This window comes from Diabrotica virgifera, chromosome 4, assembly GCF_917563875.1.
Source record: "Diabrotica virgifera virgifera chromosome 4, PGI_DIABVI_V3a".
Classification (NCBI taxonomy): domain Eukaryota; kingdom Metazoa; phylum Arthropoda; class Insecta; order Coleoptera; family Chrysomelidae; genus Diabrotica; species Diabrotica virgifera.
Window position 1 is genome coordinate 107662353 of NC_065446.1, and position 19896 is coordinate 107682248.

General features: G+C 31.6%; 1 protein-coding gene across 3 annotated transcripts in view; it reads right to left on the reverse strand.

Moving 5' to 3' along the window:
* Positions 1-19896, reverse strand: part of LOC126883095 (glutamine synthetase 2 cytoplasmic-like) — a 359158-nt gene that overhangs the window by 89588 nt on the left and 249674 nt on the right. The window contains exon 1 of one of the 3 annotated variants that reach the window (XM_050648329.1): positions 3578-3598. The exons of the other annotated variants lie outside the window; for them this stretch is intronic. The gene's annotated coding sequence lies outside the window, so the exon portion shown is untranslated. Of the gene's footprint in view, positions 1-3577; positions 3599-19896 lie in introns of those variants that run through there. 3 annotated transcript variants of the gene reach the window in all.

The window sequence follows — 19896 nt, forward strand, 5'->3', positions numbered from 1 at the left end:
TAATATATAAACTGACCCGTATTATCCCCTGCAGAAAAAGAATTAACCTCATTGACAACATGCTGACAAACAAAACTTTTCAGGTAATAATGGGAAAGAAAAGAAGACGAGTAGACAGATGAAACTTAACAATGGATTCTGTCCTTACCCCTTTACTTTTCAGCCTCTATGTTGTTGGCATGCCTGAAACCGAATCTCGGAAGTTGGGATATGCTGACGACTGGACCCTTGCAACAAGCCACCAAACTTCAGAAACTACAGAAATTACTATCAATGCTCAGCGAATGGAGATTACAATCAAATATAAAAACTGATGTATCCGCTTTGCAACAACAGGCTGACAAACTGTTGAAACACAATAAGTATCCGAAAAACTTTGGTTACCCTAGACATAACACTCATATTCAGAGAATACTTGATGAAAACAGCAGCAAACTGAAAACACGTAACAATAAAATACAGAAACTGTGCGGAACTACATAGGGGTCCACAGCATCAACCTTACATAAGATTCTCTGCTCTTGGCCTGATATATCTGGTGGCAGAATAATGTGAACTAATGTGGTTTAATAGCAGGCATACACACCTGTTCGACGCTCAGCTAAACTATGATATACGTATGATAAGGCACAATTATGCCCCCCACTCCTAGAATGTGACTACACATCCAAATAATATAACAAAATAATGGACAGTCGTCAACTTCTAGCCCACAATGATATCCCCGATATTCTCGGAAACCATCTCCGATCCATGTTACCTCCTCTGAAATCTGCTCAAGCGCTACAGCAATACAATTCTGACTTATGTAGGTAAATGCCTGATGGAGAGACAATTGGGAAAGTAAGACAAATCCACAGTACCATAGTCTAAAGGACATCATAGACAAACCTGGCGAATTTGAACGTCCCCGTAAGATCTTAGCAGCCCTTAATCGAACTAGAACAAACTGTGGAAGATGCGCTGACTCCTATAACCGCCGATACCTAATTATTATGGACCAGGCAATAGATAAGGCTAACGAAATTAACAAAACAAGTCGCACAGAAGAAGAAAAAAAGAATCGCAATAAGAGGAAAAGAATAAATCCCAATAAAATCGGATCCTGATACAAGAAATAGACCTAGAAATGCAAAATATGAACTACAAATTTTAGCTCTGCAGGAAATACAATGAAAGAATCAACGAAAACTTGAGGAAAACAATGTTACTATGTACTATTTGGGAGAAAACAAACAGGGGAACAATGGGAAAGCCCTTACGGTGAATAGAAAAATGAGAGAAAAAGTAAAACAGCTCAAAGTAGTTAGTGGCAGGATATCCTATTCATAATAGAGAACAAACAAGCAAACATATCGATACTCAACCGCTAAGCCTCTAAAGAGACGCAACCCAAGAAGATAAAGTATCATTTTATGACATTCTAGAATCTAAAACATTGCTTAGACCCGTAGTAACCTATGGTTGTGAAAACTGCGTAATGACAAAAAATGATGAAGACTCACTCAGGACATTCGAGAGAAAGATACTGAAAAACTATATGGTCCGGTGCAAGAGGAAGACGGCACATGGATAATCAGAAGAAACGACGAGGTTCTTCTTCTTTTAGTGCCTATTCGTTTCGAATATTGGCGATCATTCTGGCTATAATTATTTTAATAACTAATGCTTTAAATAGATTACTTGTTGTTGTGGAGAACCATTTCCCCGACGAGGTTAACGAATTGAATAAAAGGTATCATATTGTAAGATTTGTGTAAAGTCAAAGAGTGTCTTGGTTAGGATTTGTCCAGGGATAGCAAGATACAAAAACAACAAAGAAAATATTACAACGGAAATAGGAAGGCGAAAAAAGTAAGGCCCAGAACGAGATGGTTGGTTGACGTGGAAGACGATCTGAAAACCGTGAACGCAAGACAATGGAAGATAAGGACACAAGAAAGATCTAAATGGAAGGACAAAAGAAGAAGAAGGAGAAGATATCCTAGAAGATACCTGTATCTGACACAACTAAATAATTAGTAAATTATAAATCAAAAGGAAGAAGGACTATAGAGGGAATGACCCCTGGAATGAGAAAAAGATATATTATTTATTAAATATTAAATGTTATTTATATATCTTATCGATTTTATTAAGTAATTATAGGTAGGCATACACATACACTAAAGTAGTATCTATAATACTATCAGATCCAGCGAGTTCCAGCATTATGCATTATTAGAAATAAGTATCTGACTTATGTATGTAAAAAATGAGAAATGAAGGTAATGCCGAAGAAAACTTAAATTACACAGAGGATCAGACCACAAAACTATACAGTTCAAATATAAGAATGCTTATATTATTATCTGATATTATCTGATTTGACAATAGTACTTACAGTTAAAATATTGTTTTAAATATTATAGTCCTGTCGCCAGGGGGGGTACAACGGCCTCGTTAATTCAGATGGACTTACTCAAGTTTTTTTTATGTATTTTGACCCGTAGAACACGAATTTTTTGGGTAACAGTTGATCCGGATGTCGATAAGATTGTTATAGACCAAGAACTTGAGGAATCAAATAACAGCGATTTTTGGCAAAACAAAACAATATTTTGTATTTTTTGGGCCATTTTAAGTAAAAAATATTTCTACAAGTTTTTTCGTAGGATGCACAGTTTTCGAGATAAACGCGGTTGAACTTTTGAAAAAATCGAAAAATTGCAATTTTTGAACCCGAATAACTTTTGATTAAAAAATAAAATAGCAAGTCTGCTTACCGCATTTGAAAGTTTAAGTCAAATTATATCGGTTTTGATTATTTGCATTGGTAAAAATTTATTTTTTTATTGTTTAACAAAGCTATAAACACGTAGGGTTTCCCGTGCTTTTACATGCGTTTTAACGCATGTAACGTAGAAATAGTCTTGATTGCACTAGTACCTATTCTACCTACTCGTTCGATTTTAAATGAGAAATCATAGAAACATCACTCACGCACTAGTTGTTTGTAGCTTTGTTTAGCAATAACACAATAAATTTTTAGCAATGCAAATAATCAAAACCGACATAATTTGACTTGAACTTTCAAAGGCGCTAAGCAGAATTGCTATTTTATTTTTTAATCAAAAGTTATTCGGGTTTAAAAATTGCAGTTTTTCGATTTTTTGAAAGTTCAACCGCGTTTATCTCGAAAACTGTGCATCCTACTAAAAAACTTGTAGAAATATTTTTTGCTTAAAATGACCCAAAAAATACAAAATATTGTTTTGTTTTGCCAAAAATCGCTGTTATTTGATTCCTCAAGTTCTTGGTCTATAACAATCTTATCGACATCCGGATCAACTGTTACCCAAAAAATTCGTGTTCTACGGGTCAAAATACATAAAAAAAATTTGGGTAAGTCCATCTGAATTAACGAGGCCGTTGTACCCCCCCTGGCGACAGGACTATTAGTACAAAGCAAATAAATTCACTAATTAACACAATATGAAAGAATACCGTAATACAACTAATCTAGAATCACAGGAAACTGCACAACTATTAACAAACAACTACAATTTTCTAACTTAACAATAAATAGATTACTTACAAAAATTCCACTAGAACAATCAACTGATTTAAAAACACCTACGTTTCAATTTTGCCACATTAACAGTAACATCATTTGAGTTTGAAATCTACCGTACATTTATTCTCAAAGAATACGGGAATAGGGAAAATTGGAAAAAACAGTTGTTTATTGTGACGTGGATAGTGGGAGCGGGAGCATGTCCGAACTTATTTTTAGAAAGATCTTTGCACTGAACGATTCAAATCTATTTTCGAATGTTGAAAGGGAACAGGAAGGACCTGTTGCTAGCAGGAGTGTGTGTTTCTTTGTTGGTCTTGAATTCTTGTAGTAGTCCAGGGCGCATCTGTTTTGAGATGGACGTTGAGAGGTGACTCAAATTTTTTTGCAGAAATTGTTTGAAAATAACTGAAATAATAATATTTGAGTTATCCTCCAACTCAAAATGGTCCGGAACATTGTTTAAATAATCAAAATGTCAAAATATGAAGGAAACATTCGATTTTTTTATTGGTTTTTTGATTTTAACTTTAAAACTATTCATTTATGAGAAAAGTTGTACTGATATAAAAGTTGCGTAATTTAATTTTATACAATATAAAATTGGTTAAAAATTTAAAAAATAGTTACCTTTGTTGCAAAATAGCAATAATTGCGAAAAAACCATACAAAAACAAGTATTCGCATTTTACGTTTTTCAACCATTTATGCTACACTTAGGACCTTTATATTTTACCCAGAAAAACTTTATCATATACTAAAAAAAAAAACACCGTAAATTTCATTAAGATCGGTTTAACAGATTTTGCAAAATAAATTTTGCAATCCAGCTTTCGCAAAAAAATTCATTTTTTTTTTAATGTTGTAGGACTGAAAATAAAGCAGATAGCACGTTGAATTTTTTTGCTTATAGAAGCGTACTGTACCTTTCATTTGCAATTTGCAAAATTAAAATCGATTAATTACCACGGCGTCAGGAAATTTTTTAAATAAACATTAATTCTTGGTGCTACGCGCAGGACAGCGTTGTTCGATTCACACAAGTTGATTTCCACCAAAATTTCTTCCAATCTTTATCTAATATATTATTTTCTTACTCTATATTTTGTTGTATTTTAATATTTTAATTCCACAAAAATCAAACTAATTTTATTATTGTTTGTGAAATATTGTTTAAACAATTGCATATGTTTAAAAATAATAGACTCTTATTCTCTAAGCTAAAATATATGAACAAAGAAAGTTTTTGCTAAAAAAGTGTTATTTTAAAGGATAGAGTATGTGTTTTTATTGCAATAAACAAATTTATTTATTTATATCGAAATGTAATAAAAATTGAAATGTATCAATCATTATCAAAGGTCATTGGAATGCCCCATCAGAGCAAACTATCCGCTGTCCTGCGCGTAGCACCAATAATTAATGTTTATTTAAAAAAATTTCTGACGCCGTGGTAGTTAATCGATTTTAGTTTTGCAAATTGAAAATAAAAGGTACAGTACACTTCTATAAGCAAAAAAGTTTCAACTGGCTATCTGCTTTATTTTCAGTCCTGTAATATTTTGAAAAAATGAATTTTTTTCGCGAAAGCTGGATTGCAAAATTTATTTTGCAAAATCTATTAAACTGATCTTAATGAAATTTACGGTTTTGTTTTACTGTATCATAAAGTTTTTCTGGGTGAAACATGAAGGTCCTAAGTGTAGCGTAAATGGTTGAAAAACGTAAAATGCGAATACTTGTTTTTGTATGGTTTTTTCGCAATTATTGCTATTTTGCAACAAGGATGACTATTTTTTAAATTATTAACCAATTTCATATTGTAGGAAATTTAATTACGCAACTTTTATGTCAGTAGAACTTTTCTCGGAAATGAATACTTTTAAAATTATAATCAAAAAATCAATAAAAAAATCGAATTTTTCCTTAATTTTTTGACATTTTGATTATTTAAACAATGTGCCGGACCTTTTTGAGAGGAAGGATAACTCAAATATTATTATGTAAGTTATTTTCAAGCAATTTCTGCAAAAAAATTTGAGTCACCTCTCAACGTCCAAATGTACTAATATTTTTACAGATGCGCCCTGGTCTATAGAGAAATATTTTAAATTTTGAGTATGTAGGCCATGAATGATGGTTCAAATATGTAACGTCCATGTTTTTGTTATCAGTTTTTTTAATGAATACCACAACTAGGTTATTTTTGCTCCAAATAGTTAGTCGTTATCAACATGATGTACTAAAGAATGTTTAAAATTACTAGGTATGATGTATTCGTAACTAGGAGCCTATAAAACAGTTTCTGTATGTATCGATTTCAGAACTCATCAAATCCTATCAACTAGAACTTCCTGGAAAAAGATTTACAAAAATGAAGTAAAAAATACAACATTGTTGTATACAATACCACAAGGCACCAATAAGACCCCAAGATACGACCTTATTACTAGAAAAACTCTTCAGCAACTCCCATACAAAGGCTTCCAATTTCTGACACATTTATTAGCCTAATGCCATCATTCTAATTTGGGTTCATTAAACAATATTCTACAATACAACAGGTACATTGAGTTGTAGAGAAAGTCAATGAAGACTTTGAAAATAATAGGTACTGCTCAGCTCAACAATATTCCTGGCCTCGGGTTTTATATTATAAATTAAAAAAGAATTTATCAATAAATTATTATATTATCTTAAAGTCCTATATCACCAACAGAAACTTCCAGGTAAAGTATGAGAATGAATACACAAGCATACAACAAAGTGTCGCTGGGGTGCCTCAAGGAAGCGTCCTAGGACCCATGTTATGCCTTAGTTCCACTGTTGACCAACGGACAGATATAAATATCAACACAGCGACATTTGCTGATGAGGCTGCAACCTAACAAAAATCCCAAAACAGCCTCAGAAATCCTACAAAATAACTTAAATAAAATACAACAATGGATGGCAACATGCAGAATCAAAATAAATGGATAGAAATCCCTACACCCAACATTTACCACGTGTAGGGAAACATGTCCGACTTAATAGATAAAGGTATCCCACAAGGGGTTGAAGTCAAATATATATAGGTATGTATTATACAAAAAAAAAAAACAAATATACAAACAAACATACATTTGGAAGATGTACCGAAAGAAAGGGTCCATAAATACAAATACCTGGGAACGTGTATTTTAGAAAATAATAATCATACAACAATAATTATCTGCAATGATGAGAACCTTAGAACCTAATCTATCTTAGATGAGAACTGAGAGTAGGAGCTCTAAGATGACGTATTTTCGATACTACAAGACTAGGCGAGCGGCACAGCCCTAATTTGAGGCTTAAAAATCGAAAAAGCGACCCTGATAGGTGAATGGCAAATTTTGTTTATTTTTTATGTTTTCGAGGTCGCTGAATCCGAATATGAAGTTTATTTTTATCTAGAATTGGTAGAACATGTTCAAAAATAAAATTAAATGCAAAAATGCGAAATATCAATTTTTATGATTTTTTTATATTTACCTCACTGTATCTTTGGTCTTGTAAATATTTCCTTCTGAAATGTTTAAACAATTTAAAAGAGAAGTTGTTAATTTTTAAAGATTTTATCGTCAGATATCGTTAGTTTCATGTTTACTTAAAAAAGTTGTGTGACAAACTTTTTAGTTTATAACATTGATCAACACAGCATCAAAAAATAAGTCATGAAGAAGTTTTCTGGAAAATTTCAAACCAAAATATGCAATAGGAAAAAAGTTATGCGACTTTATAGACGAGTGGCACTTCCCCAAAAAACGCTTATTTCTCGAGATATTGACCACGGTGTGGTGAATGGCTAATTTTGGTCTTACTTTATATTTTTGATGGTGCTGAAAACTTAAATGAGACTTATTTTTAATTTTAGATGGAAGAACATTGTCAAAATCGCAATTAACCCTAAGAATAAAAAATATAATTAAATCACGTTTTTCTTAAAATTAGAAGTTGCACCATTTTTTTTTCTATACAACATGTTGTTCTTTGTACTCTATGTTTTAACATAAACTTGATTAAATAGCTAAATTTAAAATTTTGTCACTCAACTTTTGCGATTAAACTTTACAATTCAGGAACCTGCACCTTTTACTTTAAACAATTCATAACTTTTATTATAATTAAGACAGAAAGATTGAAACAGGTCCCATTGTCTTCAGAAAGGTGAGAAATATGTACCATAAATCTTTTAGAAAAAAGTATTAAAATGGAACAGAGTTCTAGCAGATTTTTTTTATTTTTTGGGTAAAATTGCTATTTTGACAAGGTTCACCTACATAAAATTCAAAACAAACCTTGTTTTAGTTTTCATCACCATTTAAAATATAAGATATGACCAAAATTAGCCATTCACTACACCGTGGTCAGTATCTCGACAAATAAGCGTTTTTTGGGGTGTACCGCTCGTCTATAAAGTCACATAACTTTTCTCTATTGCATATTTTGACTTAAAATTTTCCAGAAAATTTCTTCATATATTATATTTTATTTCTGTGTTCGTTAAAACTTTAAACTAAAAAGTTTGTCACTCAACTTTTTTAAGTAAGCATGAAACTAACAAAATCTGATGACAAAATGTTTAAAAAATTATCAACTCCTTTTTTAATGTGTTTAAACATTTTGGACAAAGTCATTGTTATCTACATACTTCAGAGATGACATGACACAGTAAAATTTTGAAAAGGAAATATTTATAGCGACCAAAGATACGAGGTAAAGTTAAAAAATCATAAAAATTTATTTTTCCAATTTTTGCATAAATTTTGATTTTGAACATGTTCCACCAATTCTAGAAAAAACTAAATTTCATATTCGGATTCAGCGACCTCGAAAACACCATGAATGACTAAAACTGGGCATTCGCCTTAAAGTTGATTTACGTGGTCGGTATAACGTAGTCGTTTTCTAATTTTAGGGGTTGTTGTCGCTCGCTTAACGCTCGCGGTTAACGTCTTAAATCAATTATTTATGAAATACACTATCAATATTATTTAATCAACAACTCAAAATACTCCCGATGCTATGTCAAATATTTAAAATTGTCACTGTCTTGTCACCATATTCTATTCGACTCAGTGGTTGTATGACAAAGATAGCGAATGTTCGATTTGGAAAATATCACTACAGACCATAATGGTGTCAATTTTTTTCAAATCTTGAAAAAACTAATAAATATTAAAAAAAAATTAAATTAAAATAAATGAAAAGTTTCTTTTGAATGAGATATTTGAAATTAACAATAACACTACATTTCCTCTTAGTTTTTCACCCCTGTAACTTATTAAAATAAACATTACAGGAGTTTTCAGGGACTTTCGGTCCTCGGAAAGAACGTTTAAATTCCTCTTTGGAAACGAAAACCTCTTTCATTTGCGTTTAAATTTTTTAAAAATACTTATTAGTTTTCTCAGGATTCGAAAAAAATTAATCCCATTCAAACAGCATTGGAGCCGAAACTACGCACTCATCCCATTAAATAAATAAATCAATCAATCAAAGTCAAAAAACCTAAGAAGGAACTGAATAATCGCACCGACTACCGTCTATACGCTCAGATGGAACTGTGCAGACTAGTGATGTTAATTATAGTTACTTTCGAGTATTCGTTACAAATCGTTACTTTTGTATAAAGTAATCATTTAGAGTATTCGTTACTTTGATTACTTTTGTATTTGAGTACCGGTAATCATATCAAAAATCGTATTTCTCAGTAGGTAGGTATTTTGTATAAAGTAATCATTTACACTATTCGTTACTTTGATTACTATTATTGCTTTTGTTACTTTTGTATTTGAGTACCGGTAATCATATTGAGAATCGTATTTCTCAGTAGGTAGGTATTTTTTATAAAGTAATCATTAGAGAGCGGAATATATGCAAAGTGCATATAGATGCATATATTGCATATTTTCAGACAACAAACACAACATTGCATATTTAAGCTAAACACGATTTATTTTGCATATTTTAAAAATAAATTATATAAAAGTTTAAAATTTTCCTCTCTTAGTTGGAATTTTATAACTTCGATATGAACGAACTCGTTATTTACCTATCTATCGCTCATCTGGACTTTCCCATTACTACCTGAATTTAACAATTATGGGTGTTCCCAGAAAAATATTATTTTATTAGCGTAGCAAGTCGTAGGTTCCTACCTGCTTTTAAGGGTCTAATAATTATTTTGTCAGTTTCCGGCCAACATTTGTTTAAAGTAAACGTTGTATCGTATTTAGTGTTTTTGAAGTGATTGGTATATATTAAATTTAAATATGTCTACCATTCAAAAAAGTGCTTGGATAAGGTGTTTTCCCGAGTTAAAGCTAAGTGGAGACAAAGTATTTTGCAAGGCCTGTTCCAAAATCGTAAGTTACATTCATTTTCACATTTCACTTTTTAAATGAGGCACTGACAAACAAAAGAAATTTTTCTGGAAAGAGTGTTTTTATTCGACAAATTCGCTTTTACTTCTATAAAGACGGACATAGAGAGAAGCATCAAAATACAAAAATCCATCAAATTGTAGACAATTCCGCTTTTGTTCTTCAGCTTAAGTAACGTACTTTGTTCTTTAAGTAACGTACAAATTGCTAAAGAACTTATGTTCATAAAAGTTAATTTTAGTTTTTTACCAGATCTAATAAAGTCATTAGAACAAAGGAATTTACAATTAAGTGATTCGGTTAATCTTGTTAACACTTTTTCTGCTCATTGTCAAAAAATTCCCGGAAATACAGGGATTACAATTAGAAATAAATTAAAAAATGTTTTAGAAAAAAATGAGGGCTTCGATTGTTTGAGGAAAGTTGTACGTATTTTTGAAGGCAACTTTTCTGAAGATCTTACGACTTAATATATTGTTTTATTTTTGAGTATTTTTAATATGCATTTGCATATTTAGACAAATTTAGAAAAAATACCTGCATATTTGTAGTAAAAGTAATGCATATATATGCGCATATTTTGGTAATGTTGTGTTGCATATATTCCGGTCTCTAGTAATCATTTACAGTATTCGTTACTTTGATTACTATGATTACTTTTGTATTTGAGTACCGGTAATAATATCCAGAATCGTATTTCTCAGTAAGTAGCTATCTTGTACAGGTATTCCGATATAACAACGACCTTCACCGATCTGTTTAAGGGATAAAAATGATTTGATTACTATAATTACTTTTGTATTTGAGTACCGGTAATCATATCGAGAATCGTATTTCTCAATAGGTAGGTATTTTTGTATAGGTATTCCGATATAACAACGACCTTTACCGATCTGTTTAAGAGATAAAAATGATTTGGTTACTATAATAATTACTTTTGTTACTTTTGTATTTGAGTACCGGTAATCATATCGAGAATCGTATTTCTCAGCAGGTAGGTTTGTATAGGTATTCCGATATAACAACGACCTTCACCAATCTGTTTAAGAGATAAAAATGATTTGATTACTGTGATTACTTTTGATACTTTTGCATTTGAATACCGGAAATCATATCGAGCATCGTATTTCTCAGTAGGTAGGCATTTTGTATATGTATTCCGATATAATAACGACCTTCACGAAGTACGAAGTCATCAGAGTAATCAAAGTAATCAAAGTAGATACAATAGTCGTTATTCGCTCTGTTACGATTGGTACGAGGTAATCAGAGTAATCAAAGTACTAGATATAATAGTCGTTACTCGCTCTGATACGATTGATACGAAGTAACGAAGTAATCAAAGTAATCAAAGTAGATACAATAGTCGTTACTAGCTCTGATACGATTGGTGCGAAGTAATCAGAGTAATCAAAGTAACGATTTGCCTCTCTGTATAGTAATCGTTACTTTCGGTATTCGTAAGTAACGAGTACTTTTTAACGAATAGTCACTTTTTCAACATCACTAGTGCAGACGCGATCGAAAACGGTTTATCGAATAAATTTTGTTCCTGCCTTCCGATCGTTTCCAACGACCAAAAATTTGCCTCAATCTGCGTCCACATAGATGGAGACCTAGAGCCGAAAAATCATCGTCATAAGTAATATGGAGTTTTTCCTGTGAAATGTGTCCATTGTATATTGAATACAGGAAGTAGCAATAAGGGATTAAAGGGGAAAGTTATTAAAGGTTTTCACTTCGTATTTTGTTAAACCTCCATCGATTTGCATGAAAATTGGTGACTAGTTAGAGCATACCTTAAGAAATAAAACTGATTTGGTGCCAACTTGCACTTTTACCCTGGTGGTGAATGCCACCCCTCCCGCGGGTGAAAACAATTTTATTAAAAATAACCCCACAAATCGATAGAGAGACAAATTTTAAGTAAAATTTTAAGTAAAATTTGTTATATAATGTTATTAAAATAAATCAATACTTTTTTATTAAAGATCAAAAATTTGTCTATTTAAGAGCATATGCGTGAAATTACGGATGATAAAAATAGTGGAGTCAATGAAGGTGGATATGAGTTATTACCTCAGATTTCGTTGAACCTCCATCGATTTTCATAAAAGTTGGTGAGTAGTTAAAGGATACCTCAAGGAACAAAGGTGACATAGTGCAAACTTGCGCTTTTTGTATTTTAGGGGTGAAATACACCCCTTTTTAAAAATTATTTTTTAGATTTCTGAAAGTGCAGTCACTGTAAGTTTTCACTTCCTATTTTGTTGAACCTTCATCGATTTTCATGAAAATCGGTAAGTAGTTAGAGAATACCTCAAGCAATAAAAGATATATAGCATCAACTTGCGCTTTTGCATTTTAGGGGTGTAATACACCCCTACTTTTTAAATTGTAAAAAATGCAGATTTCCGTATTATGGCGCAAGTAATCTCGTTTAATTAAGAAAAATAAATATTTTTGGATATATAAAGGAGGAATATAAACAGTGGGGCTTGGAAATTAATGTGGAAAAAACTAAATACCTACCCATAGGAGCTGAGTTATCCAATATCGAACTAGAGGATAATGAACAAATCACATCCTGTAGTGAATACACGTACCTGGGAGTAATATTCGATAGAACGGGAAAAGAGGATGAGGAAATAAAGAAAAGGGTAACACAAGCTAGAAGAACAATTGGTTGCCTAAATGGAATACTTTGGAGCTCCGAAATCTATGAAACACTTATTAAAAGCAGTCTACTTTACGGAGCAGAAACTTGGAGAATAACCGAGAACAACAGAAAAAGATTAGAAGCTGTAGAAATGGATGTGTTTAGAAGATCGTTAGGTATATCCCGTAGGGAAAGAGTTCGAAATGAGGAAGTAAGACGACGAATTGGAATAGATGGCTACTTAACAACAGACATTGAGAGGAAACAGTTGATTTGGTATGGTCATGTTCAAAGAATGGAAGACACAAGATTGCCCAAAAAGATCATGCAGTGGGTACCACCAAACCGCATAAAACGAGGAAGACCCAAAAAGACATGGAAAGAAGGGGTGACCAAAGCAATGAGTGCAAGGGATCTTAGAGATGGCCAATGGGATGATAGAAGGACGTGGAAGTTAGGCATCGGACAACGTCGAAAGACGTTCTAAAACCGATATATATATATATATATATATATATATATATATATATATATATATATATATATATATATATATATATATATATATAGAACTGGATTCGAAATCCGATGTATTTATCGACCGTGCAAGTATATTCTATATCACTATAAAACAGTGTTGAAATTATCGGGAATTGCGGTCTGTGGCTTAGATTGAAACTACATTTAATTCTGTTGAATTCGATATTTCGATGAGTATTTATTAATTTTTCATCTTTATCAGGAACAAACTACAAAATTAACTAACAGTTAGGTACAAACATAATATTACAATGATATAACTTACGAATTGTTGTAGGTATGTTATATAAAGCAATTTAACTTAAAGCTATGCATGTCGTTTCACGAGAACGTCGAGGGCGGCACTGAGTCAGGTATCTTTTCACACATGTGCTAAGGGTCAAAAGTTCCAATATCGAGCCATCTGTTAAATATTCTGCTATTTTTCGAATTTTAAAACATTGCAGTAAATTTCGCTTAATCTACTTGTGTCTGATTTGTAATTAATTGAATGTTTATTACTGTTTATGTGGTACATCTCGAGGAACAACCTTTTCTTATAATTGCTTTCTGAATCTAAGATCTTGATATCTGACAAATTAAATTGGTGTCCTGTTGTTATGGAATGGTGTGCTGCTGCACAAGTATTTTTGTGTGTTTTACAATCACTTTTGTGCTGCGTTATTCTTTGTTTCAGCCATTGCGATGTTTGTCCTATATACTGCCCATCACATTCGAGACAAGAAAGTTGATAGATGATATGACTCTGATTTAGAAGCGGTGTCTGGTCTTTAGGCTTCGAGAATAAGCTGTAGTTGGATATGCTATTGTATTTCGCTATTTTGATTTTAGGAATTCCGTTCAGCAGCTTGATTATATTGTTGGTTAAGCCATTTATGAAGGGCAACTTTGTGTAAATCACGGGATCTGATGGTCTGTTGTCACGTTGCCCGTCGTATAAGTCTGAGTTATATATCAGTTGCTTAAGAATTTTACTTGGATAGCCGTTGTTCAAGAATATGTTGTAGAGTGTTTTTAAATTCTTTTGTGTGAACAGGTCATTGCTGATGTGTAAAATTCTGTTTTTCATTGCCACAACAGTGTTGTGTTTTTGGCTTTTCGAGTGCTGAGAGAAATAATTTATATATCTTCCAGAGTCAGTTGGTTTCTGATACCAATCCAAAATTATCTTGTTCTCTATATCTGTATATATATATATATATATATATATATATATATATATATATATATATATATATATATATAATATTTTTTTTATATTTATGTGCATGAATTACATTTTTTTTAAATTTTTCAAACCTTATAGCAACCAAAAACCCGAAAATTAACAAGTCGAAAATCACGAAAACCTTATTCTTCTATATTTCTGAAAGTGTAGTCACTGAATGTTTTCACCCACGATTTCTTTGAACCTTCATCGATTTTCATGAACATTGTTGATTAGTTAGAGGATACTTCAAAAAACAAAAGTGATATGGCACCAAGTTGCGCTTTCTGCATTTTAGGGGTCAAATCCACCTTTTTTTTTAATGATAAAAATGCAGATTTCAGCATTCTGGCTCAAGCAATCTCGTTTAATTAAGTAAAATAAATATTTTTTTACATTTATGTGCATGATTTATAATTTTTATTAATTTTTTAAACCTTATAGCAACCAAAAATCAGAAAATTAGCAAATCGACAATCACGAAAAAAATTAATCTTTTATATTTCCAAAAAGGCAGTCACTGAAGGTTTTCACCCCTGATTTCGTTGAACCTCCATCAATTTTCATGAAAATTGGTAAGTAGTTAGAGGATACCTCAAGAAACAAAAATGATGTGGTACCAACTTGCGCTTTTATCCTGGGGGTGGATGTTACCCCTTCTCATGGGTGAACACTATTTTATTAAAAATAACCCCATAATTAGATAGAGGAGTAAATTCTAAGCAAACTTTGTTTTATTAAGTTTATAATTTTTTTATTTAAATAATATTTCATAATTTAATAAAATATTATTGTTACAATAAAACCTGACAATACCGGCCACTAAAAATAGAAAACAATTGGCCGTTATAGAAATGTGGCCGCTAATGCTAGGTTTCCTTTTCCACAAATACATAAAGTATAATTGAAAATTTATTTATTTTAGTAATTAAAGCAAAAAACTACAAGAAAAACAGAATTTTTGTTTGTTTTATATTTTTTTAGATAAACGAAACATACTAAAACTAATTTAATATAGGTAATGCATAATATAAAACAACATACTATAGCTACTACGAAAAATACGCTTATCACTAAAGTATCGTCGTGATTCCATGCTATATTCAACAAAACCAACTTGGTTGGGCCTTTAATTAGATATCGCAAATCACTTTGGCTGATTTTGTCTGCATATATATTATGTTTGGGGAATCCCTTTTTTTGTTAGACTGGATATAGGACATTTCGCAAGTATGAATTCACATTCATGGTATATCGTTGCTATACAGGGATAATAATCTGTGCAATGTTATGGTACAGGCTACGTTAAATATGAAGTAAATGTGGAAGATATACACTGGTTATTCATTTCAATTTAATTTGATTGTTTTTTAATCGTTTACAATATTTAAAATAATTAAAGACATAAAGTTAGGGATTTCAAAAATAAATTCAGTTCTCACTAGTAGGGTGGGAAATAATAAAGTGCCATACAATAGCATTTCATTACAATGCTCATTACAGGCATTACAGGCTGCTCCGTTTGAGAAAACTCATACTCTCAAACTTTGAGAAAACACTCATTCAGTTTCGACCAACCCTGTATTAGCTAAAATGAAACGTTTTGCTAGATTAATAATTTTTATCAATAATAGATTATATTAAAAATCACTTTCTGATGATCTCCTACAACAAACGACTAATTGGACTTCCCACAACCTGTATACATACAAAATCTCCGCTATAAAATTTTTTCAAAGAAAATGTTATTGGTTTTTTTAAAATAACTCCGTTAAATTTTGAAATACGAGATTTATCCAAAAACTATTACAAAGCTAAGTAAAAGTTCTATAATACTGTATTAAACATAATTTTCTAAATCCTTTATTTTTTTTTAAATACAAGGTGAAATGACCCCGGTTACATGGTTCTCGCAGTAAAATTTAGGTTTTAAATGTTTCTATCTCGGTTATTTTTTGTCGTAAAAAAATATTAAAAAAAGAAAAAGCTTAAATAAAATTAAAACTAAAATTTTGTTCTCTACCATTTTTTAAGTATATCGAGTATTTTTGGAGTTATTATCAAAAGAAAATGAAATTCACGAAAATTTGAAAAATTCTAATTTTTTTTAATCGTATTTTTTTTTCAAAAATATGCATTCTAAGCCGGTCAAAATTGTTGAGGTTATTACTCATGTTAAAATAAATAAAGTTTTAAATGGGTTACTATAAATTTTAATTTTTGTGGAAATGACATATGTTTCATTTTTCATTCTTCCCTAAAAAATCTGAAAGGGTCCTCTTATTTCCATCATAACTTGCTCAATTTTGATGCTATCGACTTCTTATATAGCTTTTTGATAGTTACCTTTAAGTACTTTATTAAAATGTTTAATATCTATATTTAACAAAGTGCATCGTTTTCCTGTTATTTAAGCTTGAATACTAAGATTTGAGTACTCGCGGAAAAAAAAATACATTCAATTGCATATAACTCACTTTGTATATGTAATAAAGGATTTTTCGAATAAGGAGCTTATTTATTTTTATATTTTTTTCGATTTTGGTAATAACAACTTTTTTGAAGAAACTTATGGTTTTTGAGTTATTTATGAAAAACTGCTTTAAAACATGGATTTTTTCAGGAAAAATCAAAACTTTTGATCTTTAATAACTCAAAAACTATTGATTTATTGAAATAACTTTATATAACAAATTTTACTTATAATTTGTCCCTCTATCGATTAGTGGTATTATTTTTAATAAAATAATTTCCACCCCCGAGAAGGGGTGGCATCCCCCCCAGGGTAAAAGCGCAAGTTGGCACCATGTCACCTTTGTTTCTTGAGGTATCCTCTACATACTTACCAATTTTCATGAAAATCGATGGAAGTTCAACGAAATGGGAGGTGAAAACCTTCATTGACTCCACTAAAAGAACATATTAATTAATTGTATGTTAGTAAAATATTATTTTTATATTATTTCGATGTTTTATTGAATTTTTTCTATCAATATAAATTGAATATGTCCAGAAACTGGGAGTGTCCAACAATGGGTACATTTGACATATTCAAATACACTTTTACTAAATTTATAATATCGAAATAATTTAAAAATAATATTTTAGTAACATACAATAATGTAATTAATATATTCTTTTTATCATACGTAACTTCACGCATGTGCTCTTAAACAGAGAAATCTTTGATCTTTAATAACTCAAAAAGTATTGATTTATTTTAATAACATGATATAACAAATTTTACTTGTAATTTGTCCCTCTATCGATTTGTGGGGTTATTTTTAATAAAATAGTTTCACCCCCGAGAAGGGCTGGTATCCACCCCCAGAGTAAAAGTGCAAGTTGGCACCAAATCATTTTTATTTCTTGGGGTATGCTCTAACTAGTCACCAATTTTCATGTAAATCTATGAAGGTTTAACAAAATAGGAGGTGAAAACCTTTAAAGGCTACTCTAACTTTCCCCTTTCATCCCTTATTGCTACTTCCTGTATCCACTGAGGTGTCAGCCTGAAAGGGATTATAATTATCAATATACACTAGACACATTTCACATGCCAAACTCCATATTACTTATGACGATGATTTTTCGGCTCTAGCTCTTAGACTAACACGTTCGATAAATCGACACCAACGCACTGTACAGTCGGGCGGACGGGGTCGAGTTCGCTCCCAATGGTAAGAATTTTACCTGAACTAAAAAAGGTAGAGTCCGAATTGGCTCCCATAGACAAAATTTATTTTACCTAAACATGTCGAAAATATCACCCAGCGTTGTCACTTCTTTCAAATTTTCTCTTTTTGTTAGAAACAGGTACCTTCCTAGAAATATCTATGGGAAAGGAGGAAGACCTAACCCTTCGGTCCTAACTTAACTTTCGGGTATTAGAGTGTAGAGCGCAAACCGGCCGATTTCAGGTAAGAGCGCAAAACGGTCGAGCGCATACCGGCCGACACCGATAATTTGTGTTAAAATTGCCACATATGCCAATGTTGAACTAAAACAAACTCTAAAAGTATTTGTCTAAAAGTATAATTTTCCTATAAAAAGTCTATATCACTATGTAAATTTCCTAAGCAGTATAAAAATTACACGATTTGGCAATAATGTCTAATGTTTCCGCGATTATATGAGAGCCTACCCGCATTCATGCGGGAGCCAATTCGTACCCTTTTAAAATATACCTGAACGAAGCGGAGCGAACTCGACTTCACCCAGTCGGGCATAGGTAAATTGAGTCCCGTATACCTGAATTAAGAAGTGTCAAAATATTTAGATGGTCGAATTGAGTCCCGGGCATCGTAATCCTCCTAATTACCTTTTAATAGGTTTTTAATTTGTAAGTATTTTATTGGTTCGGCATTTATGGTAATCAAATACAAAAATTAATATGTAGGTACACCACAAAATATTTATTAGAGTGCGATGTATCTGTACATATACGATACGGTGTTGATTGTCAAAATGGTTATGTGATAATTATTGTTCTTAATGAAAAAGGAAAACAACAATTGATTGTGTTGAATGGCTTGGCTTGAAATATCGTTTTCACAAATCTTTAAAAAATGACGGCAAGCGTTGGATTTATTGTGCGCAGACGAAAGAAAAATGTAAAGCATTTTTAAAACCCAAGGGGACAACTTAGTGACGGAAATTATGAATGACCACAATCATAGTGAATTAAACGAAGATGTACTCAATTGTCAAATGTTAAGTAACTTGAAGCGAAAGACCGTAAAAGATATCAGTGAACGACCTATAAAAATGGGTGATATGAAAATTTTGCACGAGGAATTACGAAATGGCGATATTAGTACGTTGACTACCAAAGATGTAGAATTGGTCCGAAAAATATGTATAACGCCCGACGATCTCTTCTGCTTAAATTGCCAAAAAGTATGGAAGAAGCTCATGAACATTAAAACATTTCTAGTGAAAACCAACAAAAACGAGGATTTTCTAATAGTAAACGACATAGAAAACCAAATTATTATGTTTTCCTGCAACAACAATTTACAATTTTTAGCAGGTTTGGACACCATTTATATATTTAGATGGAACTTTTGAATACAGTGGAACCTCGATTATCCGTCTCTCCATTAACCGTCACCTCTGTTAACCATCAGGATCAGGGTACATACAAACGTTGTATTGACTAGATAATAAGCAAAAATTTTAATGTAAAAAAAAGTTATTTTGATTTGTGATGAGGACACAAAGGCTACCCATTGCTGACAGCTAAAGAAATCGTTGAAATGGCAACAAAGGCGGACCAAACAGATTCAGAAGCTGACACAGACTTGTAATTTGACTGTAGATATGTTGATGAACCTATTGTAACTGACAAAGATTTGCGTAAATCGACGCTGTCAAGCCAAAACGGCATAAACGACATTAACTTGATTTTTCAGGAAACACAAAAAACTGATTATTTTTATTTTTACCAATTCTGCTTATCTGCAAACTGACTCAAAAAAATTGGTGATTTTTTTTCAAATTTTAATATTTTGTAAACATTAAT